Here is a 24,115-nt window from a genome sequence, read left to right on the forward strand (position 1 = left end):
CGTGTTCTATTTGTGCTTGTTCTGGTGGCTGTCTTAAGATTTCGTTTTCCTCTGATTGTTTAATTGGTGCGTGTTGTTCTTTGTTTGTTTGCTCTGGGATGTTTGAGTCAATTACTGTATTTTCTTCTTCTTCTGATTGCACATTATTCTGTTCCAGTATTTGTTGTACTTGTTGTTTGATGTTTTCTAATTCTGACTGGGGTATCCTGTTATTTTTTATTATTACACGGATCTGATCAGCTAGTCGTTGTTCTGTTAAAAAATTTAATTCTGGGTATCTGGTAATAAATGTTGTGTATACTTGTGATCTGTATCCAGTTGTGTTGGTTCCTAGGTTTGTTGCTTGGTAATAACAGAACATGAGGTGTCGATTAACTTCATCTGACCATCTCATCCTCTGTCTTTGTTTTCCTTCTAGGGTGGTTGCAGGAAGCATATCCTGCAAAACACCTCTATTTGGATTTAAATCATTTTCCAGTTGGCTAGCAGTGTCGTTACCATTGTGGGCGGGCATAGGGTTCAAGCGTCGTCCCCGACCATGACGGCGCTTGTCCGAGGCTTCTTTAGTTCTGTCCTGAACCAACTAATCACACTAAAGGGGGGTTAGCCCTATTAGTGGTTTGTTCTTTTCGTCGCCTTTTACGACTGGCAGAACATACCGGAGGCCTATTCTTTTCCCGGGCCTCCACGGGTATTATTATTATTATTATTATTATTATTATTATTATTATTATTATTATTATTAGTGCCTCACTGAGAATGATGTACAAGTCCACTGTGTATTTATGCTGTTAGTGGACAATGAAGTTTCCTTACTTGAAAAGTTGCTGTTTGACTTAACATGGAAATATTTCTGTACTTCATTCCACCATAGTTTTTCATTTACATTGCGGTCTTCAGTCCAGAAATTGATTTGATGCAGCTCTTATCAACCTACATCCATTCTAATTCTTATTGTATTCAAGCCTTGATCTCCTTTTGTAGTTTTTGCTAGCACACCTTTCTCCATTTCCAAGCTGATGATTCCTTGAAGCATCAGGCTGTGTCCTATTACCCATTAACTCCTTTTAGTTAGGTCGTGCTGTAAATTTCTCTTTTTCTCAATGCAGATCGGTACCTCCTCATTACTTATTCAGTCTATTCATCTAATGTTTAGTATTCTTTATAGCATTACATTTTGAAAGCATCTATTTTCATTTTGTTTGAATTGTTTATTGTCCTCGTTTCACATTTCTTCTCATTTTCCTTTACTGCTTGCTAAATGTACAGTTTAAATAAAATATTATTACAATCCTCCAGAACCCAATCCAATCTTCCCTGATCTTAGCTTCTAGCAGTTTTTCCGTTCTTCTGTAAATAATTTGTGTCAATATTTTGCAATTGTGCCTTAATAATACTTCAGAAATATTCAGTCTTCTCAGCATCTGTCATGTTTGTAACTGGCAATCCAGTTGTATTTCTGGTACCACACGCAATGGAATTTGAATCCGTGCCAGACGTCATGGACGTCGAAGACCCATAGAGGTCTCTGCACCATCACGCCGTAAACTGTGGCGGCGCACACCTCCTGGCCTGCTTTTGGTGTGAGGGCGCTACAGTTGAACACATGGTCCCAGCAGCCAATAGCGGCACCCCCGATAGCGTACTTAAGCGCCGGCCTCTCGCCCAGCCAGTCAGTCTCATCTCGCTTATGTCGGTTTACACCTCGCTTTTCGCTAGACTGCTTACTTCCTGGTTCGCATATGAGTGGACTTGTTTGTTTCCTTGTGACTCTGTTGTTCAGTCTTGTTGTATTCATTATGTCCTTTGTTGGTCATGTCCATTGTCTTCAGTTGTGTTGTTGTTTCGCGGGCCTCTCTGTGGGTTCCGCCACGCTTTCCGTCATTGCTAACCCGCGACCGACGTGGTTGCAGTTACAATATTTTGGCGACGAGGTAAACAGTGGTTGTTGTTGCTATGGAGGCGAGGTTGGCCTGTCTGCTGGAGCAACAGCACCAGCTTATGCAGCAGCAGCAGCAGCAGCAGCTCCAGTTGGACATCTTACAAAAGTCTCTACAGTTGCTAATCGACAAAATCATGCCCGGGACGCGTTACCGCACCAGCTTCCAGGTCCTTGGGTGTCCGATGCTTTCTCACGTCCGCCATCGTTTCCACCCTTTAATGACGCTAAACAGGACTGGGAAACCTACTTACATAGGCTGAAACAACATTTCACGGCTTTTCATGTCATGGACAACTCCTTGCAGCGGTCGTTGTTTTTGTCTTGGGCCTCTCCAGACACGTTCTTTATTCTCCGCAAGTTGGCACCGCTGTCCGACCCTGTGGCTCTCTCTTTCCAGGAGATCTGCCTTTTGCTGACAAACTATTATTCCCAACGCTACCATGTAGTCGCCTATCGGCTGGAGTTCCACCAGTACCATAAACAGCCTGGTCAATCGTATCATTCCTGGGTCACAGACCGGCAGAGTCTCAGCCGTCAATGCGATTTTACGTGTACCAATCAGCAGTGAAAGGCTTCGTATGTGGACTCCCTGATCCGGGATGTGGTGGTTCAGCTGGCTCCCAACCCTGAGGTCCGTACTGCGGCACTGAAACTTGACAACCCCTCCTTGGAAGAGATTCTCCGCATTGCCCACTCCTTTGAAATTGCTCAAGTGGCTAATGAGCATCTTACGGTGCAACTGCAGGTGGCAGCGATCGCAACGTCACCGCGGGTTCCGCCCTCACTACGTCAATGTGGCCCGGCCGACGGAGGCCAGTGCCATTGGGACTCCTCATGTTCCGACGTCTCTATGGTGTTGGTGCCTTCGGTCACCTCTCGTCACCGGTCGTGCCACTCACTTCCGTCTTGCCCACAGTGCTTTACTGCCCATTCGCGGGCTGATTGTCCCCACCGCTGGAAAACGTGCACGCTGTGTAACAAGGAGGGCCACATCCGATCGGTATGTCGACTCGATCCAGTCCTGCCCCTTCTGGGCCTCATGATACTGTCCATGCTCTGCAATCGGTCATCCCCAGGATGATCCAGCAGCGCGGAAGCTTTTCCTCACACTCCATATTTTCACAGAGGATGTCAGTTTTCAGGTTGATACTGGGGCCACCGTCTCCCTCATTAATATGGCGACATATACATGGCTGGACTCTCCTGTGTTGTCGCCTCCCTCTCGCTGTTTGGTCGCCTACGGAGGCAGTTCCATTCCCCTTCATGGGCAGTTCGTCGTCCAGGCAACATACAAACGTGTTCCGCAGCTCCTTACCCTCTTTGTCATTGACCATCCTTTGGCTTTGAATATTTTTGGCCTGGATGTGTTTCAACTGTTTGGCTTTTCAATTTCCGATGAAGTTACGGTCATTTCCACGGCTGATCCTTTTCAGGACTTGGACGATCTGTGCTCCGCTTTTGCATCGTTGTTTGCACCAGATCTCGGATGTGCTTCCGGCTTTCAGGCGCACATCACCCTCCAGCACAGCCTCACTTTTTCTGGGCCCGGCCCCTTCCGGTGGCCTTACGGCCAGCGGCCAAGCAGGAATTTGATCGGCTCCAGGCCGCTGGTGTGCCGGAACCTGTAACTTACAGTGCATGGGTGACACCACTGGTGGTCATACGAAAACCCAATGGGTCCCTTCGGCTGTGTGGGGACTTCAGCACTACAGTCAATGCTCAGTCCCTTGTTGACACTTACCCCATTCCCCGACAGGAAGACCTTCTTGCCAAGCTTGCCGGGGGAGAGTATTTTTCCAAGATCGACCTGGCTGAGGCATACCACCAGTTGCCCTTGGATGCCGAATCTCAGAACATCATGGTTATCAACACGCCTTTCGGATTGTACAAGTACAAGCGCCTTCCCTTTGGTGTCTCTTCGGCGCTGGCCATTTTGCAGCGATTCCTGGAGCAGCTTACACAGCCTATCCCTGCATGTGTGAATTATCTGGATGACATCTTGGTCACCGGGCGTTCCCGCCAGGAACATTTGCAAAACCTCAGCGCCTTATTTCATGCTCTGCAGTCTGCTGGTCTATGCTGTCGGCTGGAAAAGTGTAGTTTTTTTCAACCGGAAGTGGAATACTTAGGCCACTGGCTTAGCAAAGATGGCATTCACCCTTCGGGTCATAATGTCACGGCCATTGAGGCCCTTCCCCGTCCCAAGGACTTTTCGGAACTGCAGGCATTTCTCGGCAAGGTTACTTATTACTTAAAGTTCTTGCCCCAGGCTGCCTCCGTTGCTCAGCCCCTCAATCACTTGCATTGCAAGGGGGTACATTTTGTTTGCACTCCTGTCTGTGACCAGGCTTTTCTCCATTTAAAGGCGATGCTGAAGTCCGCCCCTTGCCTTACTCCCTTCTCTCTGGACTGCCCCTTGGTTGTGGCCACTGATGCGTCGGCATATGGCATTGGGGCCGTCCTCACACACTGGGATGCCAATGGCTCTGAACAGCCCATTGCTTATGCCTCTAAGACATTGACCCGAGCACAATGGAACTACTCCCAGATTGAAAGGGAGGCCCTGGGGATCGTGTTCGTCGTCCAAAAATTTCACACCTATCTCTTTGGGGCAAAGTTCACCCTCCTGATGGACCATAAACCCATGGGTACACTTTTCGGACGCCACTCTCACCTTCCCGAGCGGACGGCTCAACGTCTCCAGCACTGGGCATTGTTTTTACGTAATTATGCTTACACCATCCAGTATAACCCCACCGCCCAACATGCTAATGCGGATGCTTTGTCACGTCTCCCAGCAGGCCCTGATCCTGCCTCTGACCAACAGGAGGTCCTCTGCTTTCACATTGATTCCGCCTGCCGGGATGTGCTGGATGGTCTTCCTCTTATGGCTGCTGACGTTGGTGTGGCTACCCGCCGCAACCCTGTCTTGCCGAAGGTTCTCAACTACGTGGTCCATGGGTGGCCGTCCAACGTTACTCGTCGGATGCAGTCTGATTTCAGGCCCTGGCGCCACCTGTCCCACAGGTGGATGATGTCCTTCTGTTGGCCATGGAGTCAGATGCCCACCGGGTGGTCACCCCTCCGGAATTGCGGCTTCGGGTGCTCAGTTTGTTACACTGCGGGCACTGGGGTATGTCCCATATGAAAGTTTTGGCTCGCCGGCATGTGTATTGCCCAGCATCGATGGCGATATCGAGCGCCTGGTACATGGGTTTACTGTCTGTGCGCATCACCAGCCAAGCCTCCCTCAGTCGTTTGCAGCCTGGGCTTGCCTCGCTGGCTCTGGGATTGCGTCCATGTCGATTTTGCAGGCCCGTTTGTGGGGTCCATGTGGTTACTCATCGTTGATGCCTACTCGAAATACCCATATGTTGTCCGAATGGCATCCACCACCACGGAGGCTACCCTCATGGCCCTGGCCCAGGTTCTCGCCACTGAGGGCCTGCCCGTGTGGGACGTTGGTCTCCGATAATGGTCCCCAATTCACAGCATCCTCCTTCCACAACTTCTGTCAGGCCAACAGTATCAAGCATATCCGTAGTCCCCCTTTGCACCCTTCATCCAATGGCATGGTAGAGAGGCTTGTCCACACTTTTAAACAGCAGTTGACTAAGGCAGTCGACACATCTCCAACTCTGTCGGCCCTCACCCTGTTTTTGACCACCTATCGCACTATGCCAATTGACGGATGCAGTCCATCAGAGCTCTTCCATGGGCGACAGCCATGGACCCTGCTCCATTTGCTGATGCCGTCCTCCTCCCGCCCCCACTCCTGGCCCTCGCAGCAGTATGCCCCTGGCATGGCCGTGTGGGCCCGTGAGTACGGGCGCAAGGTGGGTTGGACACCCGCCAAGGTCATCGCGGCCCATGGGCGGCATGTGACATCAGTGCATATGTCGAAAGGGTTGGAGCACCGCCATCATAATCAGCTCATGCTGCCACGGGACTCGCACTGTGGCCTCTGTCCCTACCTACTTCGGGTACGGACATGGTCCTCGAGTCACTGTCGCAGCCCCTGGTTGTTGTCTCCCCGCGGGCCTACCACCGGCCCTCTTCGCCTCCGGGTAGATCGGCGGCTCCCTCCCCCGCCATGGACTCTGGATCGGCTGTCATGGATACCTCAGGCGTCCCTTCCTCCCTGCCACTAGCAGCTGATACGCCCAGTTCCTCTTCCCACTGCCGCCCACCTCGGCACCGTCCGGGTCGTTTCCGCCCCTACGCACAAGTTTTAGGGGAGAGGGATCTGCTACCGTGTGCCACGGAATTTGAATCCATGCCAGAATCATGGACATCAAAGACCCATAGAGGTCTCTGCACCATCGTGCCATAAGCTGTTGTGGCGCATGCCTCCTGGCCTGCTTTTAGTGTGAGGGCGCCACAGCTGAACACGTGGTCCCAGCAGCCAATAGCGGTGCCCCCGATAGCGTACTTAAGCGCCGGCCTCTTGCCCAGCCAGTCAGTCTAATGTCGCTTACGTTGGTTTACACTTCTCTTTGTGCTAGACTGCTTACTTCCTGGTTCGTGTACGAGTGGACGTGTTTGTTTCCTTGTGACTTTGTTGTTCGGTCTTGTTGTATTCGTTCTGTCCTTCGTTGGTCGTGTCCGTCCTTTACCGTTGTGTTGTTGTTTGCAGGCCTCTCTGCAGGTCCCACCATGCTTTCTGACATTGCTACCCTGCGACCATCCTGGTCACAGTTATAACAGTATTTCACTTGTCTCATGCATATCGCACACTAGGTGGAATAGTTTTGTCATAACTGGCTCTCCCAATTATCTCAGGATTTCTGAGGGAATGACATCTAGGGAATGACATCTACTCCAATGGTTTTATTTCTACTTAGGTCTTTCAGTGCTCTGTCAAATTATTTTTGCAGTAGGATACCTTCCATCTCGTTTCATGTACTTCCTCTTTCATATCTGTAATATTATTTCCTCCTATTTTCCCTCTATGTATTGCTTCCATCTTTCAGCTTTTCCTCCTTTGCTTAGTAGTGGCTTGTTATCAGTGCCCTCAATATGCATATAACAGTTTTTTGTTTATCCAATGGTCTCTTTAATTTTCTTATATGCGGCAACTATATTGTTCCTAATCATGCACGCAACTATAGCCTAGCATTTGTTATCCATCTGTCCCTGCTTAGTCCTTTTGCAATTTCTATCAATTTGCATTATATAGACATCTGTATTCCTTTTTGCCTGCTTCATTTTTGTATTTTCTTTTCACACAGTCCAGCCACATTAATGTTATCACCTGTCTATATTTGACATCAGTGTGCAGTAACTACTCACGTTTAGCAGGTGGCAGCACTAGCAGTGGAGAGTATACAAAGCGTGTGACAGCGACATGGGAAACAGTGCAGTTGTTGTCATAATGTAGAAACAGAAAGATTTATCTGAGGCCCAAAATGGCTTGACCATTGGCTTTCGGACCAAGTGTGGAAGCTTTTCCAAAATGGCTATGTTTGTAAACTGTTCATGTGAGACTTTGGTTAAAGTATTCCATGCATGGCAAATCTTGCACTGAGGCAAATTTGGTGCACTGGGAGCCACAGTTGACAGGGGTTAATGACAGGTGTGGAGGTTTGCATGGTCGAACAGATATGAAGCTGTCAAACAACTGACTGCCCAGATGAAAGGGGCTACCAACAGTGTGTCCTCAGTGGCTGTTCAGTGAATGTTGCTGTGAATGAGGCTCCACAACAGGTGCCTGTTTCATGCATCCGTGCTGATTGCCATTCATCAGCGATGAAGACTGAGATTTTCACACCAGTACCACAACTTGACATCCACTGAGTGGTGATAGGTGGCCTTTTCAGATGAACCATGTTTTATACTCCATCAGATGGATGTCTGTTGGCTTGTATGGCTTGAAACATCTGAAAGCAAACACCTTGTAACTACAATTGGAAGGGCATTCTCCAGATGATCTTGTCATTCTGGAAGGCACAGTGGATCAAGACAAACTTTTCATGTATCCTTGAGGGCCATGTCCAACCCTACATGCAATTTGTTGAGAATCTGTGGGAACTTCGATTGGAGTGTATGCACTGTGGCTGCTTAGCTGAGAAATCTAGTGGAGGTGACCAGTGCACTGGAGCCAACATGGCTCCATATTCCAGTCGGTACCTTCCAGAACCTAACTGACTCTGCTCCTGCATGTCCAGCAGTGGTTCGCACTGCAAAAGGTGGTTATTCAAGCTTTTGACAGGTGATCACATTTCTGTGAGCATTTGATAGAATGAATGTTTTTTTGAAAGATCATAGTGCACCAAGAAATAGTAGAACCTTCAAGGCCAGGATGAAAGATAGTATTCAGCAATGAGAATTACTAACTAACAGTAGGGTAGTTTACTAAAGAATATTTTGCAATTGCTAACTCCTCAAACATTCTTTCTAAATAGTAATTATACATACATTATAGATAGATATAACGGATCCTTATGATTTCCCATCTGGGGAGGTGGGGGTGGGGGGGGGGGGGGGCAGAAGGGGGAGGAGATAATAGAGCTGTAAGAAAATAAACTCACAGTCCAAAGCTATAACCAGGTTGCAGCCTTTGCCAACTGCCATGGATGAGAAAAGCCAACTGCCACGGATGAGAAACTGCTGATGCTGTAATTCCTCGCATATGGGTGGGCTTTGTATCATTTTTCTTTCTAGTGATGACACCAGTCTTGCTTGAGACATTTTGATGTGACCCATTACCTAAGACAGCTCTATTTTACCAACCTAGGGCCAGCCCCTCATCATCAAACAGCCCAGCACTAATGTGATATCCCATCCGTGTTGGTCACTGCTGTGCTGATGACGCTGCTGCCACTGCAGCCACTGGGCTTTAAATTGCTGTCCACTGCCTGACTTCTGCTGTCCACTGCCTGCTAGGCAGAAAAGCTCTCTGCCATCTTGATGGAACTATAACACAGGCCTCCAACCATTCTCTCCTCAACCAGTGTACCAATAGAGGACTCCTTCACCCTGTACTCCTAGGGGTCAAGGGGCGAGGTGCATCCTGACATGTTCACAATGGCAGACTTTTATTCACCAGGCTGACCATCCTATGGGGCAGCTGTGACATGAAACTTCTCAACACAGCAATAGCCATCACAGAAGTGCACACTCAGCACTTCCACCAGCAAGGCCAGGCCAGAGGATGACAACGTGGAAGACGTCCACATGGTGAATTCACCTTGTGCGCCATCAATGTTAGCAGCTTGAAATTGCAATGACTATAAATGAAAAGAAATAATAAAAGTTATTGTATCTATGACCTGTCTATTCTTGCTGCACCTTTAGCCATCTTCAGCAGGGTATCACTGTGAGAAGTATTGCTGGAGAAGATGTACAACTGGAAGACAGAAGCCAGTTCGATGGTTCTATAGCAGGGATATCCTATGCAGCAGTATGAGTAAGTGCTTTTTCTTGTGGCCTGTATGGTTGTTTCCTTACCTTTTCTTCTTCTTCTTGTTTCGAATGGGCCTACTTTGGACCACACTTGTTCAACTGTTGGGCTTTGATCTTTGCCCAGTACTGTCACATCCTCTGCCGATGTAAATCCTTCCTTTCTTCTGTCCAGGCGTACCTTTCCTCTGGGGCTTTTCTTGAAATCCTGGGACTTCCTTCAGGGTATGTCTCACAGACTGTCTGTACTGGAGATCAGTTATTCCCAGTTCTTTAATGTCCATTTCAATTTCTGTCAGCCAAGTGGTGTGAACCTTCTTGTTTTGCCAGAAGGTGAACATACGGTTGGTCAATCTGTTTGGAGGCAATCGAGCAACATAGCTATAGGAAGCTACCCTCCTTTTTCTTGCGTAGTCAAGAGAGTGTCTCGATATAGAGCTCCGAGTTACATCACCTTCTGAATTCCCCACCTACATCTACCGGGCCTAGGATCTTCCTGAGGATTCTCATCTCTCTGACTTCCAATTTCTCTTTCAGACCTTTCTGGTCTGAGGAAATACATTCCATGGCATACAGGGCTTCTGGTCATATGACTGATGTTTAGATTTACTGTTTTCTTCTTTTGTTTTATTTTATGTTATTTGGGCATACTGTACACTTATGTTTGTAGTAAGCAGTAGTATGGATAAACAAGTTTTGGCTCAGACTCTAATTCAGCATTTGATAGAGAATATATATAATTTTCAGACAGAATTGGGGCAACAGGGGGGAGGAAAGAAGTCACATTATAGTGCACATATCCCTGATACTAGTACTCCTTCGTTTGTCACTCCATTTTCCAGGAACTCAGGAGAAGATAGCTTCCTGTTTTGTGATAATTTGGATACAATTGCCAGGTTGGAAAAATGGAAAATAAAATTTGTGGTAGATGCTAAGGCACATGTGAGTGCCATTAGAAATTAAATGAAGCACAGTCATTTAATGAGTTGAAGCAAGGGTCAGTAGAGAGATATGTGAGGTAAATTACATTGAGATACTACCTTGGTAGAGACTTCTGTAGACTGCATTCACAGAATTAATACCAATACTTATGAGCTCACTGAGGATGATAATGCTAACAAGGCTATCTAACAGGAAGTGGAACAAAGGCCGCTTCTTGTGTTTTTAAAGGGTTTATTGTCAGAAATACCATGCAGAATTCATGTGGAATTCCCAAAAACTCTGAATGAAGCTGTAGAAATCACGGTAGCATTGGCTGAAACTGATGTGGTCACCAAACCTTGGGAAAAGAAGCACTATTAAATAAATGTTTTATTACATGTGGTTTACAGGTCATATAAAGTGTAATTGCAGGGAACAAGAATTTTGGGCATTCCACACAGAAATGTTTGAACAAAAATTTGCAGGGACAAGGAATATGGTCATAAGGTAGACATTGTACTCTGCCATTAAACAGGGCAAGGGACAGTGGTCCATTGTCCAGCACTCCCAGTGAGAATTATCACTGGTCACCTCCTTGTGGACTCAATGTCAGACTCTTTACTGACTGATTATGTGAACAGAAGGTGATACAGATTTTTATTACATACTGGATCTCAGGTAAATGTGCTAAGTAGGATATGCATAGTCTGTTCAGAAAATTCAGGAACTTTGTACACAAGATTTTTCTACACTTATCTTTTACTTACTGTGCATCGTCTCCTTTGAAATACTCTTATCTACAATTGCTACACAACTCCCAATGCCATTACCACATCCAGGACCAGGATCGTGTAAAGCACCACATGTGAATTCTCTTTTATCTTGCCTAACGCTGCAGATCTTTGCCCTTTCAATGGGGTTTTCAATGTTGGAAATAAAAAAGTCTGCAATGGCCAGGTCTGGAGAGTATGCCTCTTGCTGGATCGTGTAAAGCACCACATGTGAATTCTCTTTTATCTTGCCTAACGCTGCAGATCTTTGCCCTTTCAATGGGGTTTTCAATGTTGGAAATAAAAAAGTCTGCAATGGCCAGGTCTGGAGAGTATGGAGGATGGGGGCAGTACAGTGATTTTATTTTTTGCAATAGTCATGCAACAACATAGATGATTGTGTGGGTGCTCATTGTGATACAAAAGCCATGAATTGTCTCACCGCATTTCAGGCCATATCCTTCTCACATTGTCTTGCAGGCCTTGCAACACATCCCCATTGTACCGCTGATTAACAGTTTGTCCCTGTGGCACAAATTCATGCTGAACTAATCCTTTAAAGTCAAGAATGTGGGGCGACCTGAACGAGGACCATCTTTAGCTTTTGTCTGACTATTTTCATATCACATGAACCATTTGTAACACCAAGTATGGGTTGAACACTCATCACTGTAGGCTTCCTGCATCATTCAGTGTGTCTCTGTAAAAATGTTCTTGAGTTTCATGCAAAATTTAATGCAGATGTGTTGCCCCTCTAGAATTTCACAAACTGTGTAACACATCATTCTACCCAATACAACACTAAACAATATCGAACAAGCATACACCATGGAAACTTCTGGCAATTACACATTAAACACAGGCATGTGCAGGGATGTCAACCACATTTCACTCCAACACACCATTGGTGTGAAATTATGAATGTTCTGGAATTTTTTGAACAGGTCTCGTACTTGATAAAATAGAACCAAATCCATCACACTGGAGATTAAGCAGCATAGAGGGGGCTCATATTGATTCACTAGGATCAGCTCTGGTAACATACTAATTGGGGGGGGGGGGGAGGGGGAGAATTAACTTTCACATTAATGTAGAAGTTCTGCCTATGTTTGGAAATGACTATGGAGTCATATTTGTGTTAGATTTCTTGACTGTACATCACATCAACATTAACTTACAAAGGTGTATAGCCAAACTGGATGGAACACATTTCATCTTGGTTTCATGACTGGATAAACCTCACTGTTACAAGTATCAACTGTAGGCCAGGGGCAGCCATCTAAACCGTGCACAAGGGGTTCGATGTAGGAGCTGATCTGCTGGTTATCTCTTTGTATATAGTTGAGCCTTTTCCTGAGAATGAAGAATTTGATAAAGGTTGGTGTTTTACGTTATGTAGTTTATCCTACATATGAGAAATTGATTTGTGCCTGTCAGACCTGATAACTTTAGCTCTTAAGAGGTGAAGGTGTCACAAGGCACTCTGATAGCTCACTTACAAGCGCTGGATGAAGATCAATGAGACAGCTATTTCACATAATTCTGTGCAATACCAAAACAGTCTTTCAGTTTAATTGCATTGAGGAGGAGAATGCCACATCTAGAGAGGCAAGATAAGGAGGACATGGAGAAACTATCAGGAGCATACACTGATTTATTCGATCCACTTGAACATTACCTGCCATAACACTAGCTCAACGCCATATTCCCATTGGGAATGAGTCACATGACTATAAGAAACTGATAGAGTGTCAGTATCCAGGACCATACAATGCATTTATGAGAAGACTGACTAGAAAAATACCACTTTGTTTGGCAAGAAGTCCATTACTTGGGTCATATCACTGGTGCAGCTGATGACTTCTTGACACTGTAAAAAATTTCTGTGATATTTATGTCTAGCCAATATTTACCAAAAATTTGTTTCAAAATTTGCTGAAATCATAAGATCTCTCTCCAAATTATTTTAAAAAAATGAGCCAAGTTTCAATAGTCTCCAGTGTGTGAAACAGTATTTGTAAAATTAAAAGATTATATCAGCCTTTAGTCCAGGTCTTGCTTTTCCAGATTATCAAAAACAATTTGTACTGTTGTATGATGCTATCAGTGTTGGCTTGGGGGCACATTTTAAGCCAGGAGGAGAATGGATAAAAACATAAAGTAGCACACAGAACTTAGTAGAGCAGAGAAAAATTTTTTGATCACTGGTAAAGAATACACAGAGTAACCTATTTCCACTGTTATTTGTATGACTGATGCTTCAAAGTAATTGCTAATGTGGCATTGAAATGTTTACTATGACTTAAATAGCCAACTAGTTGTCTCACTAGATGGATGTTATGATTGAGAGAATTCAATTTTGAAGTAATACATTGACCAGGAAAAGCACACAGGACTGTGACGGTCTCAGTCGCAAAATATGCACCACGGAATGTGCTCTGGCAGACACAGAAGAATGTTGAGAAGCACAAAATACTGACCAAGAGAGAAGCACAAAATACTGGCCACGACTGTCTGCAGTTTTCTAAGCAGCCACAGTTCAGCACAGAAGACGGAATGCTATACAAGAAGACAAGATGTGGGTTACGCGTAGTGACACCAGCAAAATTACATTATGAAGTGTTGAGGCAGGCTCATGATTCATTTCTTGCAGGATACAATGGTCACTGAGCTATAAAACACAGGGCTATGCAAAATTACTGGTGGATGACATGTCAACAAGATGTTGATCATTATGTGAAAAATTGCATGCAATGTGCTCAAAGAGTGGAACTCAGTCAACAAAAGACTGGAGGTTACTAGAGTCAGATGACTGGCATGGACATGCTTGGGCCATTTGCTGAAACACCAGCAGGAAACAGTTTTGCGATAATGGTAATTGATCATTTTTGGCATTACGTGTCCATGATAGCCATGCCTAACTAATGGACAGAAACTGTAGCTAAAGTGATGGTTAACCAATGTATACTGAAGTTTGGAAGACATGAGACAGTGGTAACGGAACAAAGAACTAATTTTAAGTCCAATTTAATAATAATTAGTATGCAGTAAGAAACTTAAAACCCGTTCATTACACTTGCAGTCAAATGGATATTCTGAGAGAGTCCATCATATGGTAGGGAACATGTTAAGTTACTATGTTGACAGTCATCACAATGATGGGACTCCTTAGTTTCATATGTAGTCACATCATATAATTAAAATATCGAGGACAGTACAATGCTATCCCCCTATAAATGTGTTTTTGGTCAGTAGATGCTGTCCACTTCTGAGCTATGAAAGACTCCTTCAGGAAATGGCATGCCAATGGCATGCAAATATTTGGAGCCAGCTTAAGAAGATGAACACAAAAGCTGTAGAATGACAGGAAAGTATCCACAATAAAAAAGTTGCATTACCAAAGTATCATTTTGGACAATGGGTTATACTGATCAACACTGTGTACCAAGGGAAATTTGTTACATGTCACCAAGGACTGTAAAAATGGTAGAAATGATGTCACCTACTGACCTTAAATTACAACTTTCAACTTGTACCACAGCAGTTCACACAAGTCGTATCTGCCCTTTCAAAGGAAATCCAGAGGCACTGCCTCCATTTCTGGTAGCACCTTCAGAGGGGGGAAGGAGACTGCCTGGGAAAAAGGAACTGAAGGATAAAACTAGGCAAGAGAAGCAGGACACTTGTACATTTATTCTGACATATCACTATGCACTTACACTGCAAAAAGAATAATAAACTAACAACAGGATTTCCTCTCCCTTTAGGGCACAGTATAGCTGTACATAAGGACAGGAGAGAGCAATTCCAATGCCACACATGAAGTGCAGGATGAAAGAGAAAAATAACATGGGAAGCCTTATCACAATAAGTGTGCTGCACTGTTGCAGGATAGCAGGAGTCCGAATGGTAGGTCCTTTCACAAATAGCATATCGTTCACCTACCAACTGAATATAATAATGTCCGATCATCAGGAGACCCTGAGACTGGATTGTAACATGTGGGCAATGGAGTACTAAATTTGAGTTAGAAGACACTTATGGCATTTTGCAACTTTCAATGGGAAACCAGACAAGGTTCAATGACAAACAGTGCGAACATCAGTTTTTTTCTTTTTTAAGAAAAGGTCAGTTAGATGCAGGGGGTACAAACTTGAAAACTATTTTCAGTGCAGCTGATGTAGAGGACTTAGAAAAGATCAACAAGGCATTACAGCAAGTACAAGTGGATCCAAACATCAACAAGTTAACAACAATCCTGCATACTATGCAGCTGATCACTCTCAAAAAGAACATTAGTAAGCAATACTAGACAGTTCTGCTCCCTGGCTTTGATGCCAATGTCCCACAGTCAGGCATTGGCAGACATCACTAACCATGACTTTGGGATATTTATGGACTGTCTGTATAATGTAGACACCCAATTAATGATTGCAAACCTACTCCAAACATTTACTTGATAGCAATATCTACTGACATATAGAAAACACTGAACTAATGGGAGCCATCTTAGACACTGTTCTTGGTGGGTTAAGACCTGTACCCTGCCTCAAGATCAATTCCTGCAAGGGTTACATAAGATTCAAGCAATATGCTTGTACAGGTAGAGCTAATGACAACAGTGGGAGAAGAATCCTTCTCATTGTACTACTGTGTGATCACTGAGCACTGCCACACGTACACAAGATAATACATGGGTGAAAATTGATATTCAAATGCCATTAATTTGTGAAGACTGCAGATTTGAGTGTTATACCCTCCATATTTACCCAGTAGTCTGGGAAGCTATGCAAAACTTTGTGCATCTGAAAGTACGTGAAATACTACTAGTGACTCTGCACAGACAGTCCCTTGTCCTGCTCTCCACACGGACATTACATTGCTGTTGAACTGCATTAGTCAACATCTGCCCTGCACAATGTATACACTTTATCCCCAAGTTGTATGATTTCACCTTGTTCCACTCCCAGGAAACAGTAACGGAATGTCCTTAGGAGGTACTTACAGATAAAATGGAAATTTTCCAAAGGATAGGACTGCAGTGTTTATATTCCACGGCAAACACAGTGGTCATCATTTTTACTTGTTATGAACAAAGACATTATAGGAGTGCAAAGAATATAGAACTTAACTATCAAGGATTATTGGTCAATGGTGCCCGGTGTGATATTTCCAGACAAATCACCTTTGAGGTACTACCCACTGAAAACTTAACCTACTTGTATAACTCTTTAGATGTGGCCCTGCTTACAAGCCTATATCAGATGTTAGCTGCACAAAATGGGTGCATATCTGCATGAAAAGGTGTCATATAGGACTCCACCACCAACTTGTAACTATAGACACCTCAACATCAGCTGCCAGTATTGTGCACTGCCACCTCAGACAGAGAGTTGCCCAAACCCTAACCTTACCTTTCTTTTACCTAAAGGTCCATAGTAGTCCTGACAGCACAAGGGAAGAAGTGACTCAATATCAATAAGTGAAGTAAAATTTATATAAAAAGAAAAGAAAGACATGCCAAGTGTAAAAGTGACACAAGAATTGCTTACTCTGAATTTGTGCAGTAGAATGTGAAATTTAGAACCAGTAACAGATACATCATTGTCTCTTCTGCAGCTCGGTTCATAAATAACAATCCAAAGGATAGGACTGCAGTGTTTATATTCCTCGGCAAACACAGTGGTCATAGTTTTTGCCAACCACCAAGGAAGGGGACCTGGTGATTCTATAATTCTTGTGGATGGTCTATTTTAGCATCGTCCTCCTTTCAAATGATGACACCAGACCTACTTGAGATATTTTGACATAACCCATAAACAAAATACTTTCTGCAGCTGTGAGGACTGGGCAGCTCTATTTAAACCATCCCAAAGACAGCCCATCATCATCAAACAGCTGGGGAGTAATGTGATGTCCAGTCTGTGTTGGTGAATGTTGTGTTGATGACACTACCATCAGTATCACAACAGGGCTCTGAACTGCAGTTCACCACCTGACAACACAAGTACTACGTGCTAGGCAATATACTCTCTGCCGCCTTCACAGAACTATAATACAAGGGTCTGCTCATCCCCATTCTTTGCTGAGCTGCCAATGGAGGACTCCTTTGCACTTTACCACTAGGGTTGAGATGCAGCCTGTCATGTTCACAACATCAGACGTTCTTTGCCAGGCTGATTATGCTACTGGCCAGCTGTAACATGGGACTTCTCGACACAGCAACAGCGGCCACAGAAGTGCATGCCCAGCACTTACACCAGCAAGACTGGACCAGAGGATGACATACTGGGAGACACTGAGATGGCATATTCAGCTTGCTTGCCATCAATGCTAGCAGTTTCAGAGTGCAAAGATTGTAAACAAACAGCAATAAAAAAGCAGTTATATCTATGAGCTACATAATCTTGCTGCACATCTATCCATCTTTGGCAGAGAATTGCCATCTCATCAACCCCACTATAGCGCACATTAGTTTACAGTACTTCACAAATAATACACAGTCTGAAAATACAAACACTGGAAAATCTGGGATGGTATGTAATAATATATTGAAAAGGATTGTTGCTCCTCACCTTGTAGCGGAGATGCTGAGTCGCAGAAAGGCACAACAAAAAGACTGCCACACAATTGGCTTTCACCCAACAAGGGCTTTGTCCAAGTCAGACACCAGACACACACACACACACACACACACACACACACACACACACGAAAACACAACTCACACACACATGACCACAGTCTCTGGCAGCTGGAGCCAGACTGAAAGCAGCTGAGCATTATGAGAAAGGCAAGCAGGTGGGAGAAATGAGGAGGTTGGAATGGGGAGTGGGAGGGATAGCAAGGTAGGGATGGTGGATGGTAAAGTGCTGCTGGGAGCATGCAGGGATGAGGTAGAGAGTGGGTAGCTAATGCAGTTGGGAGCTTAGATGGAGGGCAAGGGTTAGTGAAAAAGGAGAGGAGTAAAAAGACTGGATGCGTAGGTGGAATTGGGGCTGTGTAGTGCTGGAATGGTAACAGGAAAAGGGATAGATGGGTAAGGACAATGACTAATGAAGGCTGAGACCAAGAAGGTTATGGGAACATAGGATACATTGCACGGAGAGTTCCCACCACCTGTGTGATTCAGAAAAGCTGATGTTGGTGGGAGGGCTCCAGATAGCACAGGCTGTGAAGCAGTCACTGAAATGAAGGACATCGTGTTGTGTGGCATGTTCTGCAACAGAATGGTCCAGTTGTTTCTTGCCCACTGTTTGTCAGTGGCCATTGATGTAGACAGACAGCTTGTTGGTTGTCACGCCCATGTAGAATGCAGTACAGTTGTTACAGCTTAGCTGGTAAATCACATGACTGGTTTCACAGCAATAGGTGATGTGTGTGGTGGGACTGGAGTAGGTGGTGGTGGAAGAATATATGGGACAGGTCTTTTATCTAGGTCTATTACAGGGATATGAGTCATGAGGCTCCAGTAATTGCCACCCTCCATCTAATCTCCCAACTGTACCCAAGTACCCCAGTCTCCATCTCATACCTGCATGCTCCCAGCAGAACTTTACTGGCATCCACTCCTACCCTGTTATCCATCCCTCTCCCAAGCAGCCTCCCCCTTACTGCCATATGATAGCCTCTCCCATAATGCCCCACTGCACACAGTCTGGCTCCAGCTGCCAGAGACTTGGTCATGTGTGTGAGTTGTGTGTGTGTGTGTGTGTTGTCTAATTTTAACAAAGGCCTTGTTGGCCAAAAGCCAATTGTGTTACAGTCTTTTTGTTGTACCTTCCTGCAACTCTTCATCTCTGCTGTATGGTAAGTAGCAACTATCCTTTTCATTATATTGTTACCTTCCGTACTGGATTTTCCATTGTTTGATTTTGCCTGACAGCTTTCCTTCCATCCTAACCCAGTGCTGTTTTCCTTTGTTACTATCTTCTAATGCATTAGTATACTGAGTGTCAGTCCTTCTTTCAATTCTTTCTGGTGTTTCTCCTGTCATGTTGCAAACCCCACCACCACACGTAATCCAGAAGATAAACAGACCTGAAACACAATCATGAACATTTCCTCCAAAAGCATTAACCCCAGAGAAGTATCAGTCCTTTCCAAAGGCCTGACCTTTTGCCCCATCCTCAAATTCAATCATGCAGGATTTGTTAAAGACCTCCTGTCCTTCTCCCAGTCCCTACAGTGGAAACATTTTTTTGCTACCAACCCTCCCAATCACATTCAACCAAAGACCAATGCTGAAACATATCTGACTCAGTTCACTCCTCCCACCAACTAAGATCCACCACCACTGCCATCAAATCATTCCCTGTTAAGTTTCCAGAATTTCTTAACCTCAAACCTTGCCTCACAATCATTCCCCAAATCCCTCAGCATGTAAACCAACATTACATCTGCAGAAAGAACTGCACTTCACCACCTAAAACTGATCCTGACCTTATAATCCTTCCTGCTGACAAATGATCCACCACTGTTGTTTTGAACTGTAAGGGCTGTCTGGTTCATCCACCTACAAACCCTGCCACAGTGACCCCATTTCAGAAATGCAGCAGGATCTCCAGTCTCTACATAAATCATTATCCCACCGCAGAACCTCTCCCTGGAGTCCATCTCTCTCCTCACCCTTATCATTCCCCACACTCCTACCTTGTACATGATTTCTAAAGTCCATAAACCCAACCACACAGGACGCCCCATTGTGGCCGGTTACTGGGCCCCCACTGAATCTCTGCTCTCATACACCAACACCTTGAGCCTATTAGCCACAACCTAACCTCCTATATAAAAGATACCAACCATCTCCTCCACCAATTCTCCACAGTTCCTGTTGCTTTACTACACGGTGCCCTGCTCATCACTATTGATGTCACCTCCATTTACACTAACCAGGCTTGCCACAAGTTCCTCCAAGTGAAATTCCCTGATATTTCTCTGATTTCCAGATAAGTTTTAGCATTTTTCCCTGACAAAATATTGAGAATACTGCAAATGAGTATGGCATTCCTTGATGTGAGCAAAAATCTTAAGTACTAACATCAACATCTTTTGTAATGAACTGTTTTTAGAAGGAGAAAACAAGCCAAATGGCATATGTGTTTCATTAAGACCACTTCAGTTATTTTGTTTCAATAAAATGAAACACATTTGATGACAAAAAATATGCATCTCCTTGGAGTTGAAGGACAGATTTAAAATACCTTCACCAAGATCAGAAAAAAAGTAGGCCTCTTGAAAGAAGTTGGGTTGGGTTGTTTGGGGAAGGAGACCAGACAGCGAGGTCATCGGTCTCATCGGATTAGGGAAGGATGGGGACGGAATCCGGCCGTGCCCTTTCAGAGGAACCATCCCGGCATTTGCCTGGAGTGATTTAGGGAAATCACGGAAAACCTAAATCAGGATGGCCGGACGCGGGATTGAACCGTCATCCTCCCGAATGCGAGTCCAGTGTCTTACCACTGCGCCACCTCACTCGGTTGGAAAGAAGTATTTAGGTGGGGAAGAGCTGTGTAAACCAACACTGTAGGTGACCACCAATAAAATGTTGGTCCTACTATGTTCATTACTGTCTGTTACTACCCCTTTGTTATACCTATTATTTTAAAGGTATCATGTGATTTTTCTTTTGAGAAATGTATGAGTCCATAGCATACAAACTGCCAGTGACTGGCACAATTTTCTTCTTCTTATCATCCATACTTTCTAATATATAAACTATTTTTGAAGTGCCAAAATGTACTAGAAGAAATGAAATGTCTGTAAAACACCGGATGGTACAATGTACTTGCAGTGAGACAACCACAATTCCTGAAATTCATCACCCATGGCCTCTGGCCTGCTGAGGATTGATTGATTAATTGAGAGGGTTTATGGGACCAAATGTTGAGGGCATCAGTCCCGCATTTTCAAAGTCACTCAGAGAAGAAGAGGGTCTGCTAAAAATGGATGGATCGAGTCAGGAGAGTCAGATTATAAAATAATGAAGTTAAAACACACACAGCGAAAGGCATAAAAGGTGAGACCAAATCTATAAACTGGAAAAAAAGATGGTCTTTCCATGAGGGAGTGGTCATGGGGTCCCACACTGAGAAGCCATGCAGAGAGGTCCTAAATACAATCACCCTGCCTCTGCTCCATGAGTAAAGCAAAACGTTATATCTCGAAATAAAAACCGTTTTCACAGAGGAAACTGAGGACCACTTCAACCATCCATGAATCATCTGCTAATATTAAAATTAGGGAATTGGGAAGACTATACTTAGCACGAAGGGCAAAAAGAAGTGGGACACCTTCATTATGGCTGCACAACCACATTGTGGGGGTGGTTCGTTACGCAGGAGGAAACAATGAGTGAGCCTGGTATGAGTAATGCATAGATGGGATAAAACAGTGGACTCCTTCTCAGAGGAGCAGAAGGAAGAACACCAAACTGCAGTAGACTTGTTGATTGTGTAGACTTTATTACTATGAGCAGTAGCGCATCAGATGTCATTTCAATTTTGGGCAAAGAGACATTTGTTGTTGATCCACATATCCTAGCTGGGATCATGAAAGGGAATGGGGGATAAGTATCTGCGTCTCTAACCAAATGGTCAGCCAGTTCATTCCCTGGGATGCTCACATGATTGAGCAGGCGGTACAGACAAGGACAGAGAGAAGGTCGTGGATAGCAGAGACCAAAGGGAGATGAGAGTAGCATTGGTCAATAGCCTGCAGGTTGCTCATTGAGTCTGAACGAATTAAAACACTGTGGAGGGAGACCTGAGAAACAAAGTGGAGGACTCTGTGAATGGCTAGGAGCTCTACTGTTAACACACTACACGATCCCGGCAATACATGGTGTTCTAAGCCATAGGCAATGTGAAGGCGTATTCTACCATACCAATTGTTTTAGAACCATAAGTGTAGAAGATGGTGGACCCTGGAACTCTGCAAGGATGTCATGTACAAGATGCTGGAAAACAATAGGGGTGACAGAGACCTTAAAACCCTGGAATAGGTTGGTCCTAATCTGTGGTCTAGATACTATCCAAGAGGGGGTATGGGAGGAAATACATGGGGTGCATTCCAGTGAGTGGAGAGGAGATCCTGACAGAGGGAAGTGAGATGTATTTCAGCCAGCAGTCCCACCTGCAGGCAGTTGTCAGGAGGGAGACATCCCTTTGCAAAGAGGACAGATTACACAGGATAGTCAGAGAATTGGCAAATAGTGATTGCGTGAGAAACCAGGAGTTTCCTTGTATTTGTAGAGGGTGATCCCTGCTTCTGTGAGGAAGGTCTAGTGTGAAAGGCACCAACAGCCAGATACACCCCAAAATGGTAAACAGGGCCAAGTAGTTGCAATGTGGAAGGGGTCACAGAGCCATAAACCTGACTACCATAATCTAGTCTGGACAAGATCAGAGCACGGTAAAGGTGGAGAAGAGTGGTATGGTCTGGGCACCACGATGTGTGGGCCAGGAGGTGGAGAGCATTAAGCTTCCGCATGTATGTAGTCTTTAGGTGGAGAAATGGGGCAGCCATGTCTACTTTTTATCAAAAATAAAGTCTGCAAAATGGGACTGTGCTACAACATCAGGGAGCTGGTCGTCTAAACAAAGTTCCGGATCAGGGTGTACTGCAGGTTGAAGACAAAAATGCGTAACCTGCTTTTTGGAGGGAGAAAACTGGAAGTCGGGAGGTGGCCCATGCAGAGGGCCATCCTATGGCGGCTTGGAGTCAGCGCTCCGAAGATGCCACAGAGTGGGAGCTGCAGCAGGTGCAAAAATCATCGATGTACAATGCCGGGGTAACCATAGGTCCAACAGAGATTACAAGCCCATTGATGGCTATGAGGAAGAGTGTGACACTTAGCACAGAATCCTGTGCAATATCATTCTCCTGAATCCAACTCGAACCTGGAAGAGCTGGTGAGATAAAAACTCATGGGTAAAAATCGGAGGGGGGCGACAGAAGCCCCAGTCATCGAGGGTAACTAAAATGTGATGACGCCAAGCCATGTCATATGCATTATGCAAGTCAAAGGAGACTGCAACAAGGTGCTGGTGGTTAGTAAAAACCTGTTGGATGGCTGTTACCAATCTGACCTAATGGGCAGTTGGTGATTGTCCTGCCCGGAAGTCACACTGATACAGAGCAAAAGGCCCCGAGATTCAAGTACCCAGTATAATCTGAAGCTAACCATCCTCTCGAGCAGTTTACAAAGGACATTTGTCAGGCTAATTGGGTGGTAGATGTTGATAGACGTTGGGTTCTTCCTGGGTAAGGATGGATATAACTATACTGTCTCGCCATTGTGACAGAAAAGCATGCGTGAGCCAAATGTGGTTGAAGACCCTGAGGAGATGTTGCCTCTGGGGAATGTCTGAGTATTGAATCATCTGGTTGTGGATGGAATCTGGGCCTGTGGTTGTGTCCCATGAAGAGGTAAGAGTCTGCAAAAATTCCCATTCAGTGAAGGGTTCATAATAGGACTCAGTGTAGTGCAGGTTGAAACAGAGGGGGGGGGGGGGGGGTGTCTGTTCAACTTGGCATTTTTGCTGGAGAAAGACAGCAGGACAGGAAGAGCATGGTGATGCTGTCACACACTATGTTGCTGGCAGTGCAGAAAGCTATGGAGCTTGGACCAAACCTGCAGTCAAGAGGCATACGTCCCGAGGAAGGAAACATACCTTTCCCAGCATTCCTTTCTACTCTGATTAATAAGGTGACAAGCCTTCTCACAGAAAAGCTTAAATGCAAGGAGGTTGGTCTGTGAAGGATTGTTGCAGCACCTGTCAGTGGTCCTGTACAGAGACTGTTATGTCCTTGGCCCACCACGGTACCAGTCAACAACAAGGGGGAACTGGGGATAGGGGGCAGCAGTGTTAGCAGCATGAAGAATAGTGGCAGAGACGCCTTGCATGACTGCATCCATAGAATTGGAGAGGGAGGTATAGAAGTGCACAGCTGAAATATATAAAAGCCAACTGGACCTGCAGAATGCCCAAAGTGAGGGCCTGTCTGCCTGGTGGCAGCAGGGGAATGATAGAATCACCAGAAAGTGGTCACTGTCACAAAGTTCATCATGGGATGACCA

At 45.0% G+C, this 24,115-nt stretch overlaps 1 protein-coding gene across 1 annotated transcript in view; it reads right to left on the reverse strand.

The window, feature by feature from the left end:
• The window catches only part of LOC126260454 (dynein axonemal heavy chain 6), a 1,163,459-nt gene that overhangs the window by 306,293 nt on the left and 833,051 nt on the right, over nt 1-24,115 (reverse strand). The gene's annotated exons all lie outside the window — the stretch shown is intronic.

The sequence above is a fragment of the Schistocerca nitens genome, chromosome 5, assembly GCF_023898315.1.
Source record: "Schistocerca nitens isolate TAMUIC-IGC-003100 chromosome 5, iqSchNite1.1, whole genome shotgun sequence".
NCBI lineage: Eukaryota > Metazoa > Arthropoda > Insecta > Orthoptera > Acrididae > Schistocerca > Schistocerca nitens.